Source organism: Scyliorhinus canicula, chromosome 9 (assembly GCF_902713615.1).
Source record: "Scyliorhinus canicula chromosome 9, sScyCan1.1, whole genome shotgun sequence".
Classification (NCBI taxonomy): Eukaryota; Metazoa; Chordata; class Chondrichthyes; order Carcharhiniformes; family Scyliorhinidae; genus Scyliorhinus; species Scyliorhinus canicula.
In genome coordinates this window covers 99,100,589-99,106,588 of record NC_052154.1, presented here as the reverse complement: position 1 = coordinate 99,106,588, position 6,000 = coordinate 99,100,589, and positions in this window count along the sequence as shown.

Here is a 6,000-nt window from a genome sequence, read left to right as displayed (position 1 = left end):
GGGGTTTAGCTTTGCCGTTTCTGCCGCCCTGATGTGTGAGTACTGGTTGTTAGCGTGCTCGTGGAGGACGCAGATTTCGATAGCGATGGTAAAGGTGAGCTGCTTAACTTTCAGGGGCTGCTGGCGAAGGGAATCTGAGTGGACCCCGAAAATGATCTGATCCCGGATCATGGAATCAGTTGTCGAGTCATAGTTGCATGACTGCGCGAGGATGCGGAGATGGGTTAAAAAGGACTGAAAAGGTTCATCCTTACCCTGAAGCCTCTGCTGGAAAATGTACCGTTCAAAGCTCTCATTGACCTCAATGTCGCAGTGGCTGTCGAACTTCAGCAGGACAGTTTTAAACTTCGTCTTGTCTTCACCTTCAGCAAATGTGAGGGAGTTGTAGATGTGGATAGCGTAGTCCCCAGCTGTAGAAAGGAATAGTGCGATCTTCCTGGCATCTGATGCGGCCTTGAGGTCGGTGGCTTCAAGATAGAGCTGGAACTTCTGTTTGAAAATCTTACAGTTTGCACCGAGGTTGCCGGCGATGCGGAGCTGCGGAGGAGGGCGGACGCTGTCCTTGCTACCGGATGGCTGATCGCTGGTCAAGGCAGATTATCTCAAGGTAGGTCCGTCAAACTTCAGCATTATTCACTGGTACCATGATGTGTTGGGCAGGCTGGGTCTATGTGGGCTGCATTTGATGCAGCGTAGAGAGAGACAGGCTTCCAACACTTGATGAGATGCAACACGATTTTATTTAACATCTAACTATATTACATGCTTAACTGTGGGTTGACACTATGCTGACTTGACTGGAGACCTGAGGCTAACCTGACCAGACTAACTGACTACCACATGGTGTTTGTACTAGCTGCTGCTCACGAGCTCTGACTGTATCAGAGGCTGCATCCCAAGAGAGCGGGAAAACTGGTGCCCTCTGGCTTTATAATGGTCGTATCCTGTCTGGTGATTGGCTGCTGTGTTCTGTGTGCTCACTGGTCATCCTGTGTGTCAATCACTGCCTGTCTGCACTCCATTATATACATGGATGTATATTATGACAGCACCCAGGAGGCAACATACCTTCTGGGAGTCTCGCTCGCGACCACAGAATCTCCTATCTATTCCCCTAACCATTGAGTCTCTTATCACTATTGCTTTTCTATTCTCCCCACTTCCCTTCTGAGCTCCAGAGCCAGACTCAGTGCCAGAGACGTGGCCTCCAGGGCCTTCCCCCGGTAGGTCATCCCCCCAACAGCATCCAAAACGGTATACTTGTTTTGAAGGGGAATGGCCATGAGGGATCCCTGCACTGTCTGCCCGTTATTTTCTTTCCCCTGACTGTAACACAGCTACTCTCGTCCTGTACCTTGGGTATGGTTACCTCCCTGTAACTCTTGTCTATTACCCCTTCTGCCTCCCGGATGATCCCTAACACGGTCTCTGAGGAGCTGGAGTTGGGTGCACTTCCCGCAGGTATAGTCAGCGGGGACACCGGTGGTATCACTCACCACCCACATCCTACAGGAGGAGCATGCAACTGCCCTAGCCTCCATCCCCTCTTACCTTACAGAATATAGCTGCCCTGTGGACCAACTGGACCTCCGCCCTCCAACTCTGCTCCCAGTCAGCTGCACTCTCTGTAAACTCCCGACTCCCTTCAAGCTCTTGGAGGAAATGTAGGAAATGAAATGAAGGAGAACTTTACTCCCTCCTCACCAAACTCCCCCAGTCACCAAACTCTCACTATAGCACTCAAATACACCCAAATTCAGCACTCAGTGCAAACAAAGTCAGCACACGGGCCTACTCTGCAGGTGTGATGCAACAGAGATCTACAGTACTTTTAAATTAAAACAATGATAATTCATGAAACCAGTTCACACTTTATAAACTCACAGTAAACATCTTAACAACTATCAACACCAATACATCCCCCCAAAAATACAGTACTCTATAACTAACTCTTATTTTTCCCTTGCAACATCCATAAGACAAAAAAGAACCATTTTTACAGAAAGACATTGGGTTTAAATTCTCTACTGAGTGCAGTTACCACTTTGAAATCACCAAATGACCATTCTTTAGCTTGCAGAGATTCATACACATCTTGCTGTGACTGCAGCTTTTCCAAATCTAAAACAAAACTAAACACACCCTGTAGCTGCGAGCTCAAAGTGAAAGTAAAAGCAGACAGATAGCCCAGCTCCACCCACACTCTGACTTCACTGATAAACACCCATTTCTTAAAGGTACATCCACGACAGCTATTATATAACACCCATTTCTTAAAGGTACTCTCACATGACAAGAGGGACCTCTCTCCGGGCCCTAGCCATGGCAGCACTTCCATCCCCACTGAATAAATACTCAACAAGCCCAGTGGTGGTAGCAACACTCCAGTTGTGGATCCAACAGCGACAGCACTTCGGGCTAACCAAAAGATCCGACAAGGCTCCCATTTGCAACAACCACAGCTTCACGCCAGCGACAATGGACTCACCTTCAAAAGGTGGAGACAGGACAGGGGGACACTGATTTGGTGATACGCCTGTGAATAATTTTGTACATAGTTTGTAATGTGACCACCAACCAGCTGGTGGTGTCAGACATCGGTCACGTGACGTGAGACACTCGTCAGTTGGTAGTAAGGCAGACAACAGGAGTAGCTCCAGGAACTCATTAAGTAACTTTGTCTGTATAGTAATATGTTTGTTATCTTTCCACGTGTTCATCGATAAATCATCGTTCTAGTTAAGAAAGCAGATGTTCTGTGTATATCATTGCAGCAGCAAGATCACAGAACACAACAGCTGACAGTTAGGAACTTCTACACTGACAACAGACCGATAATGCTCGAGGAATTGACAGTGAAGTTCCAGCTGACAGGGGTGGGGGCTGGTGGGGGGGGGGAGGAAACTAAGATACATGCAGGTCAAAAACTTATTTTGCAAAGTAGCCAAAGCATGAGAGGGAGAGATTGACCAGGAGAGGGGGGGAGGGACAGCTAAACCTAAGAGGAAGGAAAGGCGAACCACAGGGCGGGGGGGGGGGGGGGGGGGGGGGGGAGAGGGCAGAAGCGGGGAGGGAGGGTAGAGGGAAGAGACAGGGAACAATAGAGGAGAGCCAGGGAAGGGGATGGGGGGAGTCAGGGAAACGTTAACAAACTTGGCATCCACAGGAACAGAGAAAATGGGAAAGACGGGAGGGCCGCAGAAGCGGAAGTGCGCACGAAACGATGACGTCAGCGAACTCCGTCCGGTAGAAGCAAGGGACAACACCACGAACGGATGCCTACATATGTGTGTCAACAATACAGAGGCATGGGATTCAGGGTGATTTAGCAGTTTGGATCAGAAATTGGCTAGCTGATAGAAGACGAAGAGTGGTGGTTGATGGGAAATGCTCTGACTGGTGTCCAGTTACTAGTGGTGTGCCACAAGGATCTGTTTTGGGGCCGTTGCTGTTTGTCATTTTTATAAATGACGTGGAGGAGGGCGTAGAAGGATGGGTGAGTAAATTTGCAGATTACACTAATGTCGGTGGAGTTGTGGACAGTGCAGAAGGATGTTACAAGTTACAGAGGGACATAGATAAGCTGCAGAGCTGGGCTGACAGGTGGCAAATGGAGTTTAATGCAGAAAAGTGTGAGGTGATTCATTTTGGAAGGAATAACAGAAAGGCAGAGTACTGGGCTAATGGTAAGATTCTTGGTAGTGTGGACGAGCAGAGAGATCTCGGTGTCCATGTCCATAGATCCCTGAAAGTTGCCACCCAGGTTGAGAGGGTTGTTAAGAAGGCTTACAGTGTGTTAGCTTTTATTGGTAAAGGAATTGAGTTTCGGAGCCATGAGGTCATGTTGCAGTTGTACAAAACTCTGGTGCGGCCGCATTTGGAGTATTGTGTGCAGTTCTGGTCGCCACATTCTAGGAAGGATGTGGAAGCATTGGAAAGGGTACAGAGGAGATTTACAAGAATGTTGCCTGGTATGGAGGGAAGATCATATGAGGAAAGGCTGAAGGACTTGAGGCTGTTTTCGTAAGAGAGAAGAAGGTTGAGAGGTGACTTAATTGAGGCATACAAGATGATCAGAGGATTAGATAGCGTGGACAGTGAGAGCCTTTTTCCTCGGATGGTGATGTCCAGCACGTGGGGACATAGCTTTAAATTGAGGGGAGATAGATATAGGACAGATGTCAGAGGTAGGTTCTTTACTCAGAGAGTAGTAAGGGCGTGGAATGCCCTGCCTGCAACAGTAGTGGACTTGCCAACACTAAACGCATTCAAATGGTCATCGGATAGGCATATGGACGATAAGGGAATAGTGTAGAGGGACTTTAGAGGGGTTTCACAGGACGGCGCAACATCGTGGGCCGAAGGGCCTGTACTGCGCTGTAATGTTCTATGTTAGCACAGTGGTTAGCACAGTTGCTTCACAGCTCAAGGGTCCCAGGTTCGATTTCCTGCTTGGGCCACAGTCTGTGTGGAATCTGCATGTTCTCCCCATATCTGCGTGGGTTTCCTCCGGGTGCTCCGGTTTCCTCCCAGAGTCCAAAGATTTACAGGTTAGGTGTATTGGTCATGCTAAATTGCCCTTAGTGTCCAAACAGGTTAGGTGGGGTTACTGGGTTACAGGGATGGGGTGGAGGCATGGGCTTAAGTGGGGTGCTCTTTCCAAGAGCCGGCGCAGACTTGATGGGTCGAATGACCTCTTTCTGCACTGTAAATTCTATGATTTCATCACTGATATAAAGTTAAAAGCTGTAAAAGACCAGATTGTGTTTGGTGTGGATGAAAATAAGCTGAGGGAATGGTTGCTGAGCGGATCGGAGCTGTCTTTGGAAAAAACAGTTAAGATTCGTCAGGCTCATCCCTGACGATAATAAATCAGGGAAAGGAAAGTTAATGGGGCAAAGTAGGTGCAACCTACCAATATAATCCCCTGGATGACATCAGCTGATGATTTTACAGCCTACAATGGAACCTATTTCATATGCAGCACTAAAGCATATCCGTGGCTCCCCATTAATTGGACAGGGTCCTGCTTTTTGGGATATGTCGTACCCCAAATGCGTCACCTACCCACCCTTAAGCACTCCCCCTTGCGAGCAAAAAGACCAATTTCTAAAACGGAACAGTTCCTTATGATGGCCTTTCCCTTGTATAGAACAGGCAAGGCTTCCAACGAACTGATCTACATGGCCTCAGCATTGGAACATCTGGCAAACGTAACTGCAACAGAAGCCAGGAACACTGGACAGGCACTGGCCGAGGTCTCAGCTGAGCTAGTGGCTGTCCGGACCGTGGCATTACAAAATCGACTGGCTTTGGATTATCTGTTAGCCTCGCAGGGAGGAACGTGTGCTATCATAGGCCAAGAGTGCTGTACTTACATTCCAGATGGCTCTGAAAATATCACTAACCTGGCCGACCATATTAAGAGACAGGCTGTTCAAATTCAAGAAATTGGCAGTGAATTTCACGACTATAACCCGCCGTGTTGGCTAGGGTGGTTGGGTCATGGATTATTTGACTGGATCTTTAAGGCCTTTATTCTACTGCTACTAATGCTACTAGGGATAGGATTGCTTGCCTGAACATAGAACATAGAACAGTACAGCACAGAACAGGCCCTTCGGCCCTCGATGTTGTGCCGAGCCATGATCACCCTACTCAAACCCACGTATCCACCCTATACCCGTAACCCAACAACGCTCCCCCTTAACCTTACTTTTTTAGGACACTACGGGCAATTTAGCATGGCCAATCCACCTAACCCGCACATCTTTGGACTGTGGGAGGAAACCGGAGCACCCGGAGGAAACCCACGCACATACGGGGAGGACGTGCTTGTGTAAATGCATTTTCAAACGAATCATGGATATACCTATTTAGCTGGTTGTCATGATATGACAAAAGGGGGGAGTGTGGTATTGTGAGAAGCAAATAATGGCATGATGGGAAAACTAGTCAAGTCTTCTTGGTACAATTGAATTTAACCTAAGACACAGATAC